Source organism: Solenopsis invicta, chromosome 16, assembly GCF_016802725.1.
Source record: "Solenopsis invicta isolate M01_SB chromosome 16, UNIL_Sinv_3.0, whole genome shotgun sequence".
NCBI lineage: Eukaryota > Metazoa > Arthropoda > Insecta > Hymenoptera > Formicidae > Solenopsis > Solenopsis invicta.
Window position 1 is genome coordinate 17,468,477 of NC_052679.1, and position 24,239 is coordinate 17,492,715.

Here is a 24,239-nt window from a genome sequence, read left to right on the forward strand (position 1 = left end):
CCTTGCGGACGCGGCCTTCCCTGTAATTATTTCTTTCTCCCCTCCCCTTGTGGTCTCTTTCTTCTTTTCTTTTTTTTTTTATTGCTTCCCCGACATGTATCTTCAACGGAAGACACTATCCACGTCCCGCGGCGGCTAATAGATTCGAGGATATCCCGCGCTGTAGCTCTTAGCGGATATTAATCTTCATTACAGAGTTGTCTCCGACACATGCGCGATATTCCTGAATCGGCTGCAAGATTAATCTAATCACTTTGCAGTACTGCCTAGCTATTACCTTCAATCAAATTTGAGTGCCCTGTTGCACACTAATATGACACCGCTCTGTCTGCATTCAATCACTTCGGCTTACCAGAATTAGCCAAGAACGAGGATGACGCGATCGTTTATTACAGCGATATCTCATGCAGCGTTTATGCTGTCCGTTATCTTCATCCGGGACTTCTCGTTTTCCGATTTTCCGCGTCGCCACGCCGTTTTGCTCCTGTGCACAGTAGGTTGTTGTTATTATTGGACTTGGAATTATTAACGGGAACCAGCAGAGTTAGAAATCAGAATCTCTGTGAAATCATCACCGTCAATGTTGTGAGGTGAAATCGTCGTCGTCAAAAGTCATCAGTAAAGTTTATCTGTATGTTGGACCGTCGGCAGCGTGATTTCATGTGTACGCTCGTCGACGTTCGTTACGTGCCTCTGTCAGGACAGAGTACGGTCTGCCGATAAGAGGCCGTAAGGTCATCTTTCACAGCGAGACGCTTAATACGGGAAGCGCAATAATAACCGGCCGGCTTTCGAGACGTACATACACCGGTGCAATGGCATGAACGAGGACTTTGAGATAATCGCACACTCGCAGTGTGCTCCATTTCACGTGCTAATTTAGTCTCGGCTCTTTATTCGCATGACAATTACGTAACAGGATCTATGTACATCGAGCGAGTATAATTAAGAGGTATTAACTCTTAAGGACATAGCCCATTGTACGTTGTAATCTACCATCATATGAACTTTTGCTTGTCATTGTGACATTTCTATGAGGGGAAATTTACATTGTGCGTGCAGTATAATAGATTATAGGATTTGGAAACTTTTTGAATAAAAACATAAGAGACAGTGTTGCCGAATACATACCACTTATCGTTAGTGTGGTACGATACTGATTCGCGAATTCCCACGAGTTATTAATTATTTCTTTAAAAATAATTAAATATTATTTCATATTTAAAAATATTTAATTTTATTTGATAGTAATGTTGTTTACAAAATAATTGTGCAATTTTAGTTTAATGGTAACTCACGTAATAAAGGGTTTCTCACGACTATCATCGCTTGCAAATTACAAGTATGATCAACGCGAACAATGACCCGCATTATTTGAATGACACTCGATGAAACATTTAAACCGTTGCTTTATTCTTTGTGTCATCTCTCTAAAATATTGCCGTGCTGTAACGAGCATTTTTTTAAACAAAATCGAAGCTACATACCCGAACCTCTTACCTTTAACTGTCAAAGAGCAATTTTCCATCAAAAAGCCTCTCAGAGTTTGTATTCTCAGATGCCAAGAATTGAATGAAATTACAAAGAGGTCGAACGAGCGACGACTTGCAAGGAAATGCATAAAAAGAATATTCCCCAATCGATTCCAGTCGGCAATCAACGCGTATTATGCGGATGCAAAAAAATGCGCGCCATTATAGAGCCGCAATAAAGCGATCTAGTGTAGCCCGTTTTAACACCGTATATTAGATTGAACATTTATCCGCCGCGGAAATTACATTGCCTCCTGCGAAGCGTTATACAGACAAGGCTGTCGAATGCCGTGGCGCGGAGTTTCCTTTGGTATCCGAATAATTACGTGCGAGGAAGCTCTTAATTGATTCGTCGCGCAACAAGCCACCGGCATGGAGAAGGCGTATAAGGCGCATCCCACGGGACATGATTGCAATTTACGCCTGGAGAGAAAGTAGACCAATAGCGTTGCGTTCAATGTGCACTTTTCAGCCTCGCGGGAATCCGACCGCAGTATGTGTTGTGTACGCATGTTTCCTCTCCTCTCGGTTTAAAGTCGTCTAGAAGGTGCGTTTTTCCACCGTTCTTTTTGTCGGCATTAAAAACCGAGTGACTTTCGCAAAAATGCTGCGCCTTTCAACGCGTAACTTCGAGAAGAGCAATACGGAAGAAAAAATATCTTCAGAAGCTGTTTCTTTCTTTTTTTTTCTTTTTGTTAAACGTAGGTAGGAATCCATCCCGGCCAAATTATAGCATACTGGATGCTCTTAGCCGGTGCAAATGTATCTGCAAGTCATGCATTCGCAGCTCCCTGCAACGTTTCTCGCGCGAGTTGGAGTTCGAGGTGCTTCCGACCAGCGGGATAGAGCCATAAAACCCTGGAAAAAATAACGTAACCACCGGCCGAGCACTTGACACCAGGGGTTTATACGCGTTACTCCCGATGGAAGTGACTCGTGCATCTGGTCGGGGCCCGATCGAGGGAAGGGCGGCTCGAGGGGGTCTCGCGGGGCAAAGGGGCAGGATGTAGGAGGATGTTGTTGTTGACCCATGGGGCAGGAACAGGTTTCGAATTCGGATTATGCCGAGCCGAAACCGCTCCTCCGTACAACACAACCGTTCTCCTTACGATACGTTCGCCGTATAAGCCGCACCGAGGTGTGTGCGCGCGCGCATCGACCCCCCACGCAATCCTATAGTAAAAGCGTTCCTCCGGCTCCGATTCTCCTTCTTCGTCCTTGAAACCTCCTCTCTTCCGTCGCTGTTCCCCCTCGAGGTAGCTCACGCGAGAGCGGCTACGTTGAAGTGCCTCCACAGAGAGAGCTTCTCCCGATAATATATATTCACCTTCGACTCCGCCAGAGCGGGAGCAGGTAGCGGGGAACCTAGATCGTAAACGCGTAATCATCCTGTTCTCGAAATAAGACGCATAAGGGCAAGATCCGAGAAAAGGACGAAGAAAGATGTAAAGAGGAAAAGAGAAGTCCTTTCTCTCTTGCTCTCTCTCTCTCTCTCTCTCTCCCCTCCCTTCTTACCTTGGTCTCTTGATCGGGTCCAGTTTGAACCGAGTTCGCGGAGGGTTATCGTCCTTGAGGCGAGCCTTGGGACGGGACGTACTCCGTCACGGATGACAGGTCCCTTATTCCTTGGTTGCTTATCTTGCTCCTGTTTACCGACGGCAAGAAGACAGTAGAGGAAGGGTGCCACGATTTCTTGAACGCGGAGTTCAGCTAAGAAATTTTCCGCGTGACGGGCACAAGAATAAAAAAAGAGTAATAGCATCTATATTCTTTTTCGAGACGTTTCCTCTTATCGTACAATATAATTTCGGAAGAATTTATATTGCAAAACTGATGTCACCTTAATTGGTAATTTTTAGAATTCAACCGCACGTTATAATAGCAAAAAGAGAAGAGACTTTTTATTATCACATTTACTTTTACATCACTTTTTCATCACAGTCACACATATTTTTTATTTTAATCTGCGCATCTTTTCATTCTATTTTTTTTATTTTTAAAAGGAAGCATTTTATTTTCGCCAAATTAGCACTTTTGTATAATCTTATTCCGTGTTACTTAGTATACATTAGTATCTTAAGAGCTCTTACTATGCAGTTGCATAATGTATGAAATTTGTTCTCCCGAGGAGTTCCCGCGTTTAATTATCCAGCATTTGTCGCGTAATAGTGCACGAGAAACCGTTTCGTTTTATGAGAATATGCAATTCGTGACTTCAATTGATATTCGGATGCAGGTGTCGCTTTCTCAAATGTACTCGGAGTATTTCGACATTTCTCATGAGATATTTCTGCGAACGTGCTTTCAGTAACCCAAACAATACAAAGTATTTAATATCGGTCCATTTCGTAACGAGAGCGCGATATATTTCTTACCGGAGTAAAAATCATCAAGCGTCACTCTCTGTCGAAGTTTTGTTGCACAAATACATTCCACGATTTTCATTATGTTTGATGTTTGAATATGAAGTATATCGAGATGATTGAACGTTAGATATATGCAAGAATGCCTTGTATAATCGCGCGAGAAACGCGTAATCGTGATTTCAACGCAGCGATTGAAGCAAAGCCGCGGACTTCTACGTTCAAGTAACGAGCAGATGTCAATTCCTAGTGTCGTTAATAAAGCGAGGCTCACTTAATACGGACTATGGACGACTACGAGAGCACGCATAGAGGAGAGCTGGTTCTCAGCCCGTACTCTTGAATCGCGTTTCAAGAAGGGTCTTTCGTTCCGTTGCTCGACGGTGACATTACTTTTACGGCGCGTACGCACTTCAGGTATAGACGTCCGTACCCGCGGCGTGTTTCTAACGGTGCCCCCGCGTATGTACACATTAGAAATTGTTTACGATTATTACGCGCAAGGATCTCCCGCGGTGCAAATGTAACTTCGAACGAACGGAAATTTTTTAACTGATAAAAGACGTGCGAATGCGCGCCGCTTTCTCGGTCTCTGGAAATCGCATCGTCGATAGTATTCCAGTATTATAACTCTGAAATTAATGTATTATTTAATACATTAGGTATGTAGACGACATTTATAATGAATTCTCTTAAAAAAAAGAACTGGTAAAGTGTTTCAATAAACTGATTACTATGTTAGTATATAGTAATAGTTTATTGGAACGCTTTATCAATTCTTTTTTTCAAGGATTCGTAAAGACTGAGGGAAAAATTACAAAAATTTAATAAATTATCCAAATAGTTCTAATGAAATATTTTCTAAATGTGAATATAGTTTTATTTAGTATAAGAATTATTAATTTAATTACTAATTTTTTATATTTAAATTATGATTATACAAATAATGTAATAATATTATTAAACTTAATTAAATCGTTTTCAGATTAAAAATCTGCTTGTCTGAAATACAAAAATAATCTAACAGTAAATATAGTTTAGAACTGCAAGAAAAAAATATTTGATTAAAAATAATTTATTTTATTTACATAAATATTTCAAATATTAAAAAGTTTTTAACTTGACAGCAAGTAAATAAGTTATTAGGATTCATTGAATAAATAACCTTTTTTATATTAAGGTATTTGTAATTAATTGTAAAGGAAACAAAGGTAAAAAAAAATTTACCAAAGTTTTTTTTAATTATTATTTTTTGCTACTTCTGTTGCAAGGGATTTATTTAAATCTGCAATTCATAATGTTTCATTTTTTATCGCGAAATCATTATATTTCCCATTTATTTTTTTCAACCGCATAATTATCTACCTTTAATTCATCATCAACCGCATATTTATTTACATTTAATTTTCTTATATTCTTTTATTCATGTATTCTCTAGCTCCTGTCATTCTAAGACAGCGGAGATGAGAGGCGTGATGTGCTATCCCGTCATTTTCCTACAGATTCATTCCAACGCGAATAGCACAACAACGTTGCTTTTTTTATTGTCCAATTATCTCGGTTCCTTCTCTCTTGTTCTTCTCGTTTTTCTTCCTCTTTTTGATTACGGATTTTCGACCACCAGAGTCGCGGTACCACAATTCAGAACGGAAGCGCCTATTCCACGTTTTAGCTACATGCACGAACGTTTCTTTTTCTATTTAGCGCATTGTTACTCTGTTACGTTCTTTGGGTTATATTGCTCTTTCTCATGCTCTTCTCTTTGCCTCACGCCTCTCTTTTCTCTCGCAGTCCAAGAAGAGTTCAATTCCCGCAACAACGTTCAGCAAGCGTCTCAATCTCAAGTACCGCCACGTCGACTGGCGCCAACTTAGCGGCGGCTGCGTGAACTTACAAACTGGTGGCTTCCACCACCCGCTTGCCGTCACCCCTGCCGCGCGAGATAAAGAGAGAGAGAGAGAAAGAGAGATAGATAGTAAGAGAGGGAAAAAGAGAGAGAGAGAGAGGTGACCGACGCGTGGAGCCGATGCCAAGTCGCGTCGTACGGGTCTCGCGCGTTCAGTCGGCGTTTAGCTGCCAAGGCTTCGCTCAACGGCGATTCGTTTTGTTTCTCGTCGTCGTCGTTGTACGATCGTAACGTAAACAAAAAATCGCGGACGGCGTTGCGTCGCGTTTCTTTAGTGTGCAATTCGTCCGCGCGTATCGCAGGTCCTTCGATCGCTGTCAAGCGTGTCTGTGAATATCCGGATGCGCGTTTCGGGGCAGTGACTTCATGGTGCGGCGCGAATATCATTCACGCGGCTTCGACACGGGACATTTAATTGTACATCGAGTACAGGAAATTGGCGCTGCCATGGAGCCGCGGGATTGCTGATTGACCGGATCTCTCTCAATTTCGGCGCCGGTGAGTAAAATCCTACGGTGTCATTTCGATTCGCAACGCTCAACCCTCGATCGTCTCGATTATTAGCGCGGCTATCATTGCAGGCTGCTCGTTACTCGTTGTATTTTTTTCTTTTTCTTATTTTGCGCGGCTGGAACGACGCTAATTTCGATTGAGATTAATGGGACGAAGTGGACGTCCGTCGCGCACGTGCGATTCACGACGGGTGTCAGTGCCTCATGCTCCAATTTCGCGCGCATCCCCCGGGCGGCCATGATTTGTCGTTTGTTTTGGAGCCGGCGCGAATTTAGGCGTGCAACCATAAATCGCACATAAATCGGGATTCGGAATGGCAGCTTTTCTTTTTTGGACTGTAAATTTACACGGGATTTATTAGGGATATATGGGACATTTCTCAGAACATTAAAAAAGTTATGAAAAAAAATTACAGATTGTTTTACATTGCATTTGGAAGTAGAAGAAAAAGATTGGCGACCGGATAAGAAGTTATTTCAATAAAAAGTAGACATGTGCTCTAGTGAAAATGTAATTAATAATGAATTAATGAAATAAGAAATAATGGAAATCTGAATTTTTTTATTTAAGTACTTTAAATATTCGAGATGATTTATGTATAAAGTTTTACTGAGATATAGAGATCAGTTTTGTTAAATAAACAAAATTTATTTATTTATTTATTATTAATAAAACTTATCTCTAAATCCGAAACAGTGGATAATCACTAATTATCAATAGCATTCTTGAGTTCAGAATTATTCTGGTGATCAGAATTAATTATTGGTAATCAGTGATTATCCACTGTTTAAGATTTGGAGAGTTTGTGAATCATCTTGAACTTAAAGTATCTACACGAATAAATTGAGATTTTTCCTAATATTGTAAAAAAACAATTTAATTTGAACTTTAAAAATATGTTATTAAAAATAAAAAATTTAATGTATTCACACAATTTTCGTATATGTATAGTTTATTTGATGCGTTAATATTAACATATTTCCGAATTTTATTTACTTTGCAGGAACCATATGTCCGATATATCCTTAAGTATATCGATTATTGCGGCAGTTAACACCTTTTTCTACAAATAACGTGTTACACTTCGCGCAGTCCATATACAATCGACAGTTTTATTCATGAACGCGAGTCAAATTTGCATTGTAAATCGAGTTTATGATAAGCAATTGATATTCCTACTAAAGCAACAGAATGTTTTTTGTTGTTCCTGGAGAATGCTGTCACAAATGCGGGTGTTAATAACATAATTAATATTAATATTTAACTCCAAAATCGCGTTGACGTTCTTATCATTAATATTAATTTTATCGACATTACACAACGCAAGTCTTAGACCCGGTTGCACATAGCTTAACTTTAAACTCGCTTTAACTCGCTACCTTTTTTTAATTTTTAGAACTAGAAAAAGGTAAATTCAACTCGAGCTTGGAATTGAGCTGCATTGGTGCAATGCGTGCCTTAGCACTATTTAACGGTTCTCAGAATTGCAATAGCATGAATCTCATTAAAATATTCACGTAAATACATATTCAGTGTGGACGAATGTTACATCGAGAGACGAAAAAGAAAAGTATCGTTCCCATTTCTCATCGCTCGAACACGAGACGTTTGTATTCTTTCGTCAACGCCGTTTCTTGAGTAAACATTCAAGACGAGGGATAGACCGTTTTTACAAGCGTCGTATCTTTCATTAGCGCTTTTACATCCTTCGACGCGTCACCGCGCACATCTCGCGCGGGAGATTCCATCGTATACCGGGTGTCCGCGTTGTTGCCGCGAGAGAGAGAAAGATTGAAAGAAAGAGAGAGAGAGAGAGAGAGAGAAATTTAATGGTAACGACGATTCTGACGTTTAACGATCCAGTTAGTCCGATTCTCTCCTTCGGTTACTTTGTTTATGCCGGCGTATTAGAATCGCTCGTTCCATGCCTCTTTTTCTTTCTCTTTCTCTCTTGTCTCTTCCCATGTCTTTCTTGCTTCGAACGTCGAGACTGACCGCCTCCGGAGCCGTACAAATCACGGACGGCGACAGAGGTCGTAATCCCGAGTGCGGGAGGAGTCCGGAGAGAGAAAGAGAGAGAGAGAGAGGAGAAAAAGGGAACGATATATACATTTTCTCTATGTGGTGATTAGCGTGACAGTAATAATTTCGACGCATAGAGTAAGGCATACTTGATGTCGTTGTGGTCTTTGTGTCTTATCCGTACATGTTTACAAGGCACGCGGTATATGCTCGCGCTATCCCTGCTTAGCACGATCGTATTGTTTGATCGAAAAGAACTGAATAAATAGTAGCGCTATATGACGTTTTATCTTTCTTTTTTTCTAAAGATTCTCTGCATATCTTACTCGTTATCGTTAAGTGTGTGATGTGTCAAGGAGGTGTGCGGATAAGGAGGTGCGTCACGTTGTTACGAAAGTTAAATTATCCCCGAGATAAATTCTCATTGTAGTAAATCTAACAGTAGGAAGACAGATGATTCTTACGCCACTACGATGGTCAAGTGAACTTTCGAGTGGTAATGATTTAAAAAACACCTCAGAGCTACATTGAAATATTAATAATAAGTACGCAGTATTGATTTGCTTCTCACTTGATTTTACCAATCATCATATTATCGTCAACGGGATTCTCTCTAAAAATAATTTGATTATCGCGGAATTAATATTTAATTGTAAAATTAATGAGCTCTAATTTTATCGTTATCAAATTTCTACGAATATTTATTAATGTTTGTATCATTAACGCTAATCACTTTGGAAATATTTATTGATACATATCGATAGATTTTATCGATTTCTCGTGTTTGTTTTTAAAAGAAAATTAGAGACCAGGAAAAAATTTTTTATATGTAATTAAAATAGATGAACATATTTGACATATAATTATACATAATTTATATATGAAAAATTTTTTGCTTCGAGATTACAATTCTATTTATTCTTTAATATATGTTTGTTATTTAACCTAAAGGCTATACGTGATTTTTTTTAGAAATAATATGCATCGAATACCTATTGATATTAAAATCCTTCGTAGCGCATAGGTCATTAAAAATCTGATGACCTATGAAAAACGTGGTCATAAATATTGTTAGATATGAATAATATCGCGCGTTAGACACGCGCGCACGTACGCTTTGTTTTCTTCTAATTGTTATTAATAGAATTTCGCATATATCACGCACAAATGTTGATCGATCGATACCAGGAAACCGCGCGTCTTTCCCGGAGACGTAACCATTTTGCCTTTGTACGACCTATAAAAATTTATATAAAAGTATCCCGGGCGTAGCACGACTCGTCGTGAGGACATGAATAATTTATTGAAGCGTGTCCCCTTCGTTTCGTGCCTCCTGAGACGTAGAGAAAGAGAGAAGGAGAAGAGAGAAAGAGAAAAACGTTGTGTCGTTTACGATCAGAGGCTTGAATATGGTTCCCTCGTGGTTTGGTCGGCCCTTCGTGCCGTTGAGTAACAATAACAGACGCGAATTCACGCAATCGTTAATTGATGTCACGGATTATAAAACATATCATAATCAACGCACGTGCAACGCACAATTTACACGACATTCTGCGGAACGAACGTAATAAACTCAAGTCGTAAAAACGTAAGCAAATATTTCACTGTTCTAATAAAGAACGGAGGCGCGCGTGAGTTGCGTCTTCCGTGAGAATATAAACAAAACATATTTAATCGCATTTACGATATTTCATCCGTAGCGATATCACGTCACTGACGTCGATTATTGACGTTGACGTTAATTATTGAAAAGGAGCAACGCGATCTAATCGATTAATTAATTGCGATTGAAACTCGTTTTTCTTTATCGTAGACCTTTCAAAGGCTTTACAATGATGTGCGCGATTCCGCGCGCACATCATTTACGTGCCGTTAATCGGAACATTTACGTGTTAATCTCCGAAGTATCTTGCGAGTGCACACGTCGCGAGTGGACACGTGAGGCAGATACAATGTGAAACGATCCAACGTGAAAACCGCAGATCGAGATACCGCGCGCAATTCGCGTGCAGCGTGTTCCGAACCCGCTGCACGTCGTGTCGCACTCGGTCTGCATGTTGTTGCGCCTGCTCTCGTATACCCGGCTGTCTAGATGTAATGGCCTGTCCGACTGATGAGTACATGTAACGGCATGGCGGCCGCGCGAGATAAAAAAAAAGGGACCGTAATTTATACGATTTGCTTTACACATCCGTTTATTAACGCGCGAGCGTATTTCTGCCAGCGATGAATTTGAGCGAGGAGCGATTTCATACGATCGTTCGAATGGACGTGAAGATGAGGACAATGGGGAGCTCCTTTCCGAATCTTGCGGTTAACTGAGGAGCAGAATAGTTATTTTATTCGGGCGCGTGTGTGTACGCGCGCGCGTGTGTGTGTGCCGTGAAAGGTGTGCCGTGAGATGTTTTCAAATTTAAGGTTTACGGTATAAACACAATACTTGGACCCCTCCATACGGCGGATTCGGACAGATATTCATGGAGGTATTCAGGGCAAGATCTGGCTTCAGGCAGACCTGAAATCTTGAATTTACCCAAAGTTATAAGATATTTATATAGATATTTATAAAACACGACGCCGGAAGGCTTGTACGTGCCAATCATCATAGCGGTTCTTACCGAATAACAATTTTTGAATTTTTAATTTTTACAATTTCCAATTTAAACTGCGTCGCATATTTATCAGAGTTGAATTACAATTATGAAGCCGAAGTAATAATATTTATATTTATAAATATCTAAATGTTTATATGTATCGCTTATTAGTGTTTATTATATTATATGTTTTTTTATATTAATTCTTCTCTCTTATATTATGAATATAATTTATTTTATTTAATTTACGATCCTCATTTTATTCGCATATTCATACATTTTCTATATTACAATATATATAGTTATTATATTGTATACATTATATACTTATAATACGAATATTATTAACCAGATTTAATAGACAGCGCGATCTTAATGTAAGTAACTTTATGGTGGGATTCGACGATAGTCTCTCCGAGACGTGTCCATAAGTTCCCATCGATGATGAGCGCGCTAATCGAACGGTGCACTTATCGCGGAAAAAGTAACGGTACGAGAGCGACGCGCGATGAGAGGAGAGGCCAGGCGTGTCCGAAGTTATCGCCGGCTCCGAAGAAAGACTTTCGCAACGTGCCGTTCTCACGACATAAATTAAAATCCGGCACGAGTCGCGGCTTGTCTGCCTACCGAGTTTTATGGTCGCAAACGCCGCCGATTCTCATGACTCGCGTCGATCTAATCTCCGCCGGATAGACATTATAGGAGCATTTCGGTATCGTAATAGGATTATACAGGGTATTAAGACCGAGCACGCCGCGGGGACACTGTCTGCTGAACATTTCCTGCCCCGTAGCTTTCCCGTCATCCCGACCACTATGGCATTACATGACCTACATTTACACGCACGCCACGTACACGGAGAAAGGGTTTTATTAAAGTTATATTATGCAATTTTTATTCTGACTTGATCCTCTTATTTAATAATCTGCCGATAGAAATCTCTAGATAAATTTGCTCTTAAATTTATATTTTTAAAGATATAATCTTTCAGGATTAGACTTAAAAAAAGAATATTTAAAAAAAACGCGTAACACTGCACTGAAAATGTTTCTTGTGTTTAAGTAAATATATTTTATATTTATTTTATATAATATATTTATTTTAACATCATTTTCTTGATTTGAATAAACATTAAATAATTTATTTTTAAACTTAAGAAATATTTTTTTAAATCAAAATAATGATTAAATATAGTGTATATTTATTTGAACATAAAACATTTTTTCAATTATATTTAATGAATGGCCTTGATCTTACTTTAAATACGAATGTTTTTCACTCATAAAGAATAAATGATATTATATCTTACGATTATCTAGTTTGTAATATTTTAATTTTTTTTTTCATTTTTCACGTTAAATCTTTTTAAATTTCGTATCTCAAAATAGTGTGATTAAAAATTTTAACTATATAGAATTATACTCGGTGTAGCGCCTTAATTCTCGGCCGAGCCTAATTCGGATCGCTGAATGGTCGTAATTACAACCCGCTGGGTTTCCTCGAGGTCGAGGAAAATATCTGGTTTCTCGAAATCCCCGGAGCAGAGCACGACGAGCTCTCTGTGCTCTCTTGCGTAAAGCTTTATCTACCCCGTTCAGATTAGACACACGCGTCCGCGTTGACGGAACAACGAATTCGAGACGATCAAAGGGAAGCCGGTGAAGAGTAGGTATTATATTCCCCGGGGTGGCGACGAATTCCATATTTGAGCGCTGGCTCAAAAACCGTGTCATGTAAATTTAAAACTGACGCTCTCCCTCGTTTCGATGTTTAATCCCGCCGACCAACGCGATACTAATATATTTGTCCGTGGAAAAGATATCTGCAAAGGTGTCTCAAGCGATAATTACGTTACGCCTGCAAATTTTATTCTCGATTTTTGAAAAGTTTGAAAACTTGGAAAACGACATTTCCTTGATGCATATCTCGATGTCTTGGGATCAGAACTAACAGTAGCAATTTATGATACGCGAAAAGATAAATTTATAACGGTATTAATATAACATTCTTTCTAGGTAACGGTATGTCAGTATCTAACTAGTATCTACTGCTTCCAAGATATGGAGCGATTATTTATGAAATACTATAAAACTCGAACGTTTCACCTATAAGTTTTTCATATTTCGACGCTCGGTCGTCAGATCGAGAAGAATCCAATATCTCTTAACCATACGGCAAAGGATTAGCGTATAAGAAAAACATAAAGACATGATTCGAGAGAGGGCTATAAACTGTTGTCCGAAATCGCTTTCGGACAGTATCGATATCGACCGGCTGTTACGATGTGATTTAGTGTTCGTGACCTTTTGAGGTGTCTACGCCACTGCGGTCTCGGTCCGCAAGACGATATCCAGACCTTACCGAAGGGCCGCTTTTTGTCGAAGAGGAGGACTCAAGCGGCGCGAAATCTCCTCGCCGTTCAGGAACCCCACGGTCAACCATTGTCGAGGGTTGTCGGATGCAGATCGAAATTTTAAAAACGCTGCTTAACTATCTTCGCCGCGTGATTCCTGACGCGAGGGAGAAAGGGGGATCGTAAAACGCTGTGCAGATTCCGAAATGTGCACCTTCCGAAAATCGCGTGTTGATGAAACAAAGAGGGTGAGTTCAACGAGAGAAACTCGTTGGAAAAAAAAATTGCATCGTCTCGGAGCACACTAACCAGCGAATATAATCACTATAATTTTATCTTCGCTTGATTTTTGTGCATTTTGCGGCTTTTGTCTATATTTATTTCCACTCCCGTCGATGTGTCAATTTTGCTGTAGCACGAGTATCCTAACGACCACTGTCAGTTCTTGTGGCACAACCGATCTTTCTTCTTTGAGAAAAACAAAAAATTTTCTAGAACAGAAAAGATAAATAAGATTTTATTATTTTAACTCGAATTTGAATACAAAAAGTAATAAAAAATTACATTCTGTGAGGTTGCTTTTATTAAAATTATGTATCTAAATAATCAAGGTAATTTCGAATTTTGTAGAAGTTTTTTGCGTCTGTAACAATATTTAAGAATACCTTACAAGTAAAAGCGTTTCAGTGTTAGGAAGAACCATTCTCTTACAAATAGCATCCTGAGGATTGAAAAGGCTACCACGGTCTCATTGAAATTCGGTAACAATAGCGAACGGAAAACCATCGGAGGATCGTCAGGCCATCAGGATCGTCAGGTTGTTTGTGTAGTGCAAACACTAACGTAAAAGTTTCGATTAGCATTCGACCTCTCTAGAAAATTTTCTCCATTTTCGCTCTTCGAAGCAGTCGAAGCAAGCTAGATCGTACTCAGATCATTAACAAGAAGCATAAATTTTATCTCTAAAATCATTTTTCCACGCAGTAGTACTGTAAATCCTTAAAAACCCGCCATGCGATGACTTTCAACAATATCGCCGGCGCCAGTTGCGTCTGAGGCGAAGCCGAAAATACCGCTTATCGTTTGCTAGACGAGTGCACCCAGTCTCCTCGAGGAGGAGATGGATGCTGTGAACGCTGCGTTATGTCGGTTTAACGGGCAACGACGCAGCCCCGGACCCCTGAACACACGAGGCAGCCTGAGAGATTATTGCGAGAAACGCTATTTTTCGCCGGAGTTTTTCACGCACGCGAACGCGTAGCGGAATCTATTATCGGATTTCCCGCCCGAACGTCACCCGCAGCATGTTTATGCGCGACGAAATCGTCGTTGTTCGGTCACGCTTCCCTCCGAATGCTCATAAATCGCTTCCCGCAGCCGCACGGAACTCGAAACTCTTTCTCGCAGAATGCTCGTTTGTCGCGGCTCCGATTACTCATACGGATTTAGATCCTTTCAGATCTATCTCATGCTCGACGCTGAATGTTTTATATTACGGTGTGACTTAAGTTTCGTAAATCTCACGGCTACATATACTAGTTTCTCACACGTAGAAACCGATGTGTTAATGAAACGCAGATAATAGCTTAGAATCGCGTCATGTTAATTTTGTCCGACATAATTGAATGTTAGAATCTAATTAACATTTTATTTAAATAAAAAACATATTTTCTACTTACCACATCCGTATTAGTTTTCGCGAGACACGTTATGTAATTACATCAAGAGCTATATTTGTATCGGGTATAATAAAGTTTTTCGATGAAGGAGTTTATAGAACGTCGAGATAATCATCGTCGAGATCTTCTCGGAATAATATCTTTCGTAGTATCTTATCTTAGGTTGCGAGACTTTGCTCGTTATCATTCGCTACGACAGAACGTTAGTAATGACGTCCCGATTCCGGTTCGCCTCCTTTCGATTTGTGAGGCGTGAAGAAGGGTCAGAAACCAGTTTTCGGGGTTCACCCACACCCTCAAGCGCGTCCAGCGCTACGGATATGTACGCGCGCGAGGGAGTCCGTGATTTAAATTTTCGAAGGTCGAACGTGCGGACCACAGAGGAAGAAAAGGAAGGGCACGAAGAAGAAGATGAGGGAACCGGTAAACGGGATACACGTGGTTTGCATCTGGCAGAGTTTCACGCACGCGCTGATAGGAACGAAAATAAAATAGGAAATCTTGCACGTGGAGCGTTTTCACCATGTTTTTTGGTTCATCCTCGTCACGTCAATTTGGAATTAGTGCTGTCCCGATTAATTCTCGTTTGTATCTGACGATTTCGATCAATAAGATGCGTGATATGAAGCATAATAACTCCAAAGTAACTCAACACATCTTACTATCTTGGGCAAGGCTGTTATTAAATCGATAAACGTTGCTCTTTTATCAATCTTTTCTCAGAGAGAGAGAGAGAGAGAGAGAGAGAGAGGGGGGGGGGACAGTGTTAATAAGATAAATTGGCATTTGATATTGTGATTGTTGAGCTTGTGATTACGTCTTAATTATCATTATTATTACATCATTTATTATCATTATTTATTATTAAATCATTATTATATTGTTTATATTTATTATACTCATCTTGTTTATTCTTTGTATAATATTTCCAATCTAGCTTAACGCGCTAATGAGCGTATTAAAAATTATTCCGTTTGCTACGATCGGCGCGTTGTTCAGTGAGAAAATTAAAAAATTCGAAAGTCTCACAATTTCTGATTTTCAAAGGAGGTTGCTCCTTATAGGCTGATATCGCTCGCATATAGGACACCACGAACGTCGCACGACCGAACGTGGCAAACGCGTATACCTGTACCGGTCCTCGCTTTTCTCTCTTTTGGCCTGAGCAATGGCCAGAGCAGCCTCTCCTCTCTGCGGTCCACGGTACGAAGGATCCGTATATGGTGCTGGCCTACTACCTCTGCGGCACGCACACTGACGTATTCGTGTACATGCGGATCGCTATATGGGTATAACCCCGCAAAGTTATCGGCGACAGGAGCTTCTCTCGAACACGACCGGATCAATCATTTGAGCAATAATACTCTCGTCAAGTAGACCAAACATGTCACGAATAGCCTTATTTTGAGATAAATTTCCTGAGGCTAAATATGTAGAATGCGAAAGAAAAATCGCTACCAATTTTTGCTAATATGACATGTAACTGGAAATGACAATTACTAATACTACAGTTGAACTATTAAAAGTTTTCTGCTTATATCCTAGCAGATGACGCTAGATTATGATACAAAGGTTTCTTCTATACGGCTGGATAATGTCGTTTATACACGCTCTTATGGTGCATGTGAAAAACGTGCATTCCGCGGCATTTGTATGCACGAAGGAGTTGAGCCATCGTCGACTCACGGCGCAAGCAATATCGTTCGATAAACGGTCGCCGGCAATGTCGCGTAATGGAGTTTATAGGAGAGAACCCATGTGTGCTAGCCGCGTATGCATTCGGGTTCATCCCAGGCTCTTTGGCGCTCGGTCCATAAATTGGAAGGTTTAGGGTTTCGCGTTCGCACGCGCTCGCTTATTGGCTACATCAGGCTTCTTCGCCTGATTCGCGCCGAAGATATATTGCTCGCTGTATATGACATTAGACGTTTATGCACGATGCAACGGTGCGAAAATCTACGGCTCGCTCGTATTACAGATTATCATATTCGTTATTGCTTTATCGCTAATGTATCAGCGAGGATGTTAACAACTATACGCAGAGTTTTGTGTGTGAAAATCTATGGGATACAATCGACGCGCGTAATTCTCTATACGACGTTCCATTACACGCATCACTTAACATTCCATTACTTTATTCTGTCGTTATATTGTATGCGTAAGAATTGTGCGCGCTGTAAATGTATTACATACGCGGATTAAAATAAATCATTTTCTCTTCAATGCTACGAAAACAAACTGATATGATTTGCATCTTGGTTAAATATAATTCTTCATTATTTGATCTTTAGCTCGCAACACTGGTACGTAATATGTAATCGTTTGAATTTATTTGTATACTTTATATTTATGTTTTACAATTTTTGCAACTTACGTGACATTAGACAAGTGTAATCTAGAGTATATTTTTAACATCAGAAATTGACATTTTTAATCTTCTCGTTGGTTTTTTTTGTCTTCTCATTATCTTCCGTTTTGTAGAACTTTAATTTTACCCGGGGAGGGAGGCAAGTTTCTTCTCCCTGGTGTATTCTAAGAATGTGGAAACGCCGATTAAATTCTTATTAAGTCCTTAACATTATTAACAATCAATTTTCTAGATTGTGAGGTTAAAACAAGCACTAACGCGCCTCATCAAATCACAGTGAAAGTACGTTTTAATTTTGAAGAACTAAATAGTAAATTAAGTGAAAACACTTAATGGCTCCGTAATGTCTTAGAGTGAAGAGGTTAAAGGGGCAAAGATTAAAATACGCGGCTCGTGCATGTATATATAGAACGTGGAGGTCTCACCACATCCTCATGGCGTGCGTGCACTACATGCAGCCTCGATGCATGCATGCTACACGTGCAGGCAGCAGGATACTTTCTCGCCTACGGCAAGGCAACCACCTTGGCGTAGCTATGCCTATGCGAGCTCTACGGAATCTCGGCACTTTTCGCACTGAATCCCTCTCGATCGCGACAAAATCGTTAGCGTAATCCAACAATAATGATTCTCACAGCATCGGTGGCTACAGCACTTCTTAATTAATTATACGCTGTTTATTTTCCAAGCATTCGCGCGAGTCTGCGGTAGTGACGAACGCAAGTCGCATTGAGAAACAAACACACCGTTCGCACACCTTGTGTATTTTAATGCATCTACGCAAACAGGGAGTATCTTTTCACAGATATTCTTGGTTACTTAAGATAAAGGTATTAACGATAAGGGTGTTACGATTGATAAGCCGTTTTATTCGAATTTAACTCAATAAGTCGAGTTTCTATCGATCCATGTCAGTTTGATTTATTGACACTCAGCAATCTTAAAATGAGGACTCGAGACAAAAATCGTCTTCCTCTTGGTAAAATATTACACGTTTATATGTTTGTCACGGTAGTTTCTGTTCCCGGCCTCTCAGCCCGGAGAGCTTGCCTTACGTTACAGTTACATCGCCACGTCAATTATCCCATTAACTCGTCGACTTCGAACAGGTTCCGGCTTGATCCGGCGAGAGTCGAGTCTCTTCCACGTTACGTACATCGGGCTTATCTTCGGTACGCTTTTCTACAGGCGTACCGCGTTACGCCTAATGTGAGCTCGCTGACAGGAAATGCAGGCGAGATCCTAATTTGTTGGCATTCGGTTTCTCCCGGCTGAGCGATTCACGGCCTCGGCGCTCGGGAAACAGTGGTTAGCTTATTACACTTTACGGGGGAACGGTCGCATGAATACGCCCTTTATGCCAGCCCGAACCGCCAGCGTATAAACCGGCAATGAGCGTAGGAAATGGCGTGTACCTTTTGCAAGGTTATTTTTCCTTTCCGTACATCGGACAAACGAAACGTTTAGCGCCTCTTACCGAGACTGCATTATAACAGCTTAAGCGATTAGGTAACGACTTGCGAAGTATATGCACAGTTCGACGAGTTTGCTCGAGTCGTGAAGAAGTTACTCTGAAGTTTCGTGTATATTTTTATAGTCTGCGCAACCCTTATCCTAGATAGAGATTCTCTATCTTAAACACACTGAGAAAAAAATTGCTAACTTGACTGAATTTTTCAACTCGATTAAATTTTTTCAGGTCAAGTTTTTTTATCCTTTTGACTTAAATACAAAAAAAATTTTTCAACTAAAATAATTTTATGAAGTTGAAAAATTTAGTCAAGTTAACAATTTTTTTTCCTCAGTGCAGACATTATTTTGTTTTAGATAAGTTTGTGTACAATATATTCCTATAATTAAAGATTGATTAATTTTAATTTCTTTTTCATAATTAAAGATTGAATAATTTTGATACACAAAGTTGAAGAAAATCTTTTTAACCAGGATTTTTGCTTTAAATTTTATAAAACTAATGGATTTCACTTAAGCAAGAACTATATTTTAGAAATGAGCTATATTATATAGTTAGATAAACGATCAACCTCGGAAAAAAAATCGATCTTATCAGTTTGTCGCTATCGTAGAGTATCTGATAACGGATCATTAGAGACTTAGAGATTGCGTGGCTCTATGTAACAGATGCCGATAGAAAAAAATTAATGCTGATAATTGATAAGAAGAGTATCGCAAATTTAATAGCGACTACGCACTTAAGTATGATAATCGTAAGCAGAAATGACGATTATCTTACGTTACACTCTATACCGTTATTTTGCTTCGTGTTGAAATTGCATATCGCATGACCTCTTGTCATCAATTCATTGATCATATTCAGCCGACTCAGCCGACGAATCGCACGACTCACGGTTATTTTGCCATTTGGCGATGTATCGAATATTCGTTGGCAACGGGCATCGTTTTGGGAGAGGGGGACTATTATTTGTTTTAACTTTCCAATATAATTCCCCAATATATTCAGAGATGTAACGTGGGTATTGTCATCTCGTCATATCGATCACATCGCTAGTTTGCTGTTATTGCGACATTATTAACGCGCAACATGAAATTTCGTTAGTTTATTTCGATAAATTGAAAGAGAATTTGAAAGTATATATGTTGCGAACGTATCAATTTATCTTCCATTCCTCATTATTGAATTATTATGCCAACTACTCTTTGAGATATGATAATTCGCTAATAAACACAGGTGTGCTTGTCCGTTAACGATTCTCCACGCCCTTCTGATTCGTATCGGCTTGAAATATCATCGCGATTTACCGTAAACTTTCCCATCCGTTCACCGATGTTTTACACGCGAACGCGTCATTTTCCGCTCTTTGCCGCGGCTGTGGGGAGATGACTTTTTGCGATGTGCGGCGCGCACTTCGTTGTACTCTCTCTCTCTCTCTTTCTTTCTCTCTGGCATCTCTGCAGATCTTACGACGCTGCGGTATTGTCGGAAAGCGCGCGTGATTCCCGCCGATCCGTGACGTGCGGCGCGAGACCGCGCGACGCCACTTTTGTTATCTGGATTTCGCGCTCTTCGCTCAGGTCGGCCTTGCACATATGTGCTGTTACGCGCATACTACATATGTCCGGCGGCTTACCGCAAGCACGTACGTATATTGTACACGTATCGGGAATATTTGCACGCGCACGTGACGTGCCGTACGCAGAAGCGTGGGGTGTTCTCTATAAATTCAGCCATCATAAAAATAGGTTGGATCAACGCTATCGATACAGCTCAATTGCCACCGTGCGTATTTTTAAGCACGTCGAGTACCGATACAATATCCGTTCGCAATGTGCTCATCGTGTTGTACGCGACAGTTGTTTGCGAAACACCTCATCTGGAGAGAGCTAGGTAAGCGTTGGAGAAACGAGGTCGGAATTACGGAATTGAAATTATCCCAACAAGAATAACTTATTCGCGGTAAATTCATAGCATTCCATTCATAAATTATCTAATAACTATTGAATTACATTGTTACAGTATACGTGATCAAACTTAAAAAATCTTCTTTATTTTTTGATCAATTTTCTTGGAGATAAATATTTTATTGTCCACTGAAAGAAAAAAATATCGTAAAACAAAAAAAATTTACTTAACGTAAAATATTATTTACTCAGTAAATAATAGCTTATTTATTTGCGGTCAAGTTAAAAATTTTCCTCGAAATTTCTTAATTGTAATATTTATGTAAATAAAATGAAGAAATAATTTTTAATCGAGTAATTTTTTCTTGCAGTTTAGAAAATACTTAAGGCAATACGTCTATTTACTTAAAATACTTTTACTTAAACTGAGCAGAAAAAACTTGCAAAATATATGGTTTTAAGAAACTGTGTTTTTTTCATTTAAAAAAATTTTCTCTCGGTGCATGTATAACTTTTTTTAGTTTTATTTTGTTGGCTAATATGGCTACCGTGTATTTCATAAGGATTACTTTTATCTAAACTGTTTGGCATCCACTGTGAAAATATTCATCGGTTGTTACCACTATTTTTGGCGCTCTCTTAGGGGAATTTGTATGTTGTGTTTAAATTTATCAGCCCTCGTGGTGACTTTTCAACGCCACGGAATCCTATACACGTCACGGCACACGCGTAAAGCTGTTAAGTGCCCGTTTTGTATTCATCGTAAAGCATTCCGTATGCACTCTGTGCAATAAACGATGGTAAAATAAGCCGTGTTTGGACGCATATCCGGTGTTTGGATAATCCGGCTCCACTTCAAACAAGCATATCATTACACGTTCAGCGTTAATTGATTACACGCTACGCATTCGCTGATTATTTCGTGGAACATGATCTGCAAACATGGGGAAAGCCAGTAATATAATAATCTAGAGAATTTTATCATCACTATGCCTTTTTGTATATTATACACTCCGTCGTGATTTAGTAGCTTTTGAAATATCATATTTTGTTAGTAAGTAGGCCAGTTTAATTTAATTCGATGCCGTAGTTTAACTGAAACGAAAAGAGATAAGTGAAAACGAAAAAGATTTTAATATAATTTCGCAACGTTCTGGCAAGTATCTCGGCGAGTTGTCTTTTTGCTGAGGCTGCGCACGAGCAGGTCGAGTTTCATCAGCGATAGCAAGCCGGTGAAGACACACGAGAAGGAAGCCGTGCGCACGCACAGCCTCGCAAACGCGCGATGTTATTAATTAGCACAAACAATCTTGACCATATGTCGGGATACGCAACGTTACGCTGAGAGACTGTAATTTATTTACGGTGATATAGCGGCGGTTGGTGATATAGCGGCACACACCGCTCGTCTATGATCCTTTCTTGATACACGATTGCCCACGAATAAATCATTTATGTTTCGCCAGCGAGAAGATAGTGGTACAGTGGCAGAGATCAATAAGGTCGGTTTTGCACTCCTTCACGATCTCCATTCAACAATTTTTTTCACTTTTTGTTAGCTTTAGTGAACAAAAAATATAATGCACATCTGAATGAAGTTCCATTCATAAATATAAAGCTTTGAATGTATCGATATGAGCTACTGATTGAAAAAATGTTTTTAACCGATTTTTTTTTAACAATATTAAAAATCTATTGTTTTTTTATTTTTGTATTTTTTATTTTATTTAATCATATTAGTCGCCAACTAAAAAATTATGGCCTGCCCTGGTCCATGACTGGGGGGCTCCGGGAACGCGTGCAGCATACTTCCGGAGCAGATCAGGCATTCTAGTCTCGTGTTTTTATTTTATCAGTCCGATATAACGAATTATTGTTTTTTTTTTATTCTTACTTCCACAGCTTAATTTCCACATAGAAAGTATTAAAAAATTTTTTTTCTCTCTTCTAATTAAATTTTTATAAAAATAGAGTTTATTCAAATCCAGTTAAGCATTTTGTGGCTTTACTTATTTGTCATCTCATAAAATTCAATTTACGTAAAATCTTCAAATTTTAATTGCTAGTCGACAAAGAGTTTCTTTTAATCAGCACGTTAATTTTTACTCAACCACCGCTTTGGTGAGCAAAAGAACCGCATTTTCTTTTGAAGCGGTCGGTTTCTCGGTCCACTTCGTCCGCATGTACAACACTTGTGTGCTCATTACCGTGGCCGCCACCGAGATCGCCCGTGTCGAGAATTTAGAGATAGGATCCAAACAGATGTCCGTTTCACCCGTGACTCGCACGCTCGAGTTATTACCGCCATAAATCAGGAGTCATTCTTCTTTTTTACACTCACCGCGCTCTTGTAGAAGACTCCTCGTCGCTCGATATCGGCGTTTACACGCGAAGAAGTAATCATATCAGATCGAATATGCGGTGGTCGACGAAATTCGCGTGGGCGAAACGCGTGTCAGTGCGATGCGTGACAAAAAAACACCTCAATGGTCACCCCTTTTTTTCTACAAGTTATAGATTTGCAAATCTGTGTAGATACCATCAGCTACATCTCATTTTAATTTGACGTAATTTCGATGTGTATCTCTGAATTTACGAAGAATATTGTTGAGAATAACATTACGCCGTAACGATAGGATAAGGATCGATGTCGCGTTTAATTCTTTTTAATTAAAAAAGATTGTGTTATTCATAAAATGTTCGTACCGTGACTTTGAAACTTTTTTTTTTATTCTCTCTTCTCGCGCAGAGTAGTTTTCTCGTCTCAGTGTAACCGTACTTTACAAGTGCATACATTTTCCGCAAACATTTCAAAATTTCTTATATAACCTCAATCAGAATATAGCGTCGCTATAAATCGAAACGATGGAACTTATTCCGCTCATAAATTGAGAAAAGGAATATGCACTTCTACTATACTTCATAATGTATAAACGCGGAAGAAACTTCTTAAAGTTGGGTCGAGCTTTCGCATAACATGTATCGATCCGTGTAGTATACGATATAAGCTCTCGGTGGATTGAGTGAGAGAAACTGTGCTTTTCTTGCATCCACCGGGATCGTTTCCAGTTCATCTCTAGCTCAAGATGTCGTTTCCACGGAATTCCGACATTATCGCTCGTCGAAGTTCTAAGTACACGTAAAAGTCATATCTCTCCATTCGTTGGCCGTTGCTCTTCCACTTTCGTGGTTCGCGCGCACGCGTTTTATTCGAGATCAAAACTTCGACCCCGCGCGTAATGGTGCAATCGTTGCCGCGAGATTCCCGAGGCGGAGGTCAAGTCGGGCGATAGCCCGGTTATCAGCGAGGGTTGAGAGGAGGGAAGAACAAATGACCGATCCGCCAACCACCTGTTTTCCCTATCCATCGAACGTCCGTGCAATCTGACGTTTTTATCGCATTCCGACGCGGAACTTCGGCCGGACCCGCAAATACATCGCGCATCTTTCAACGGCCTCGGCGATGATTTCTCATGCAAAACCGCCGACGGAGTTATTTTAATATTCGCGATGCCTGTGGCCTGCGGCGGT

At 39.8% G+C, this 24,239-nt stretch overlaps 1 protein-coding gene across 3 annotated transcripts in view; it reads left to right on the forward strand.

The window, feature by feature from the left end:
- The window catches only part of LOC105203081 (semaphorin-5B), a 117,648-nt gene that overhangs the window by 16,250 nt on the left and 77,159 nt on the right, over positions 1–24,239 (forward strand). The window contains exon 1 of one of the 3 annotated variants that reach the window (XM_011171836.3): positions 5,942–6,299. The exons of the other annotated variants lie outside the window; for them this stretch is intronic. The gene's annotated coding sequence lies outside the window, so the exon portion shown is untranslated. Of the gene's footprint in view, positions 1–5,941; positions 6,300–24,239 lie in introns of those variants that run through there. 3 annotated transcript variants of the gene reach the window in all.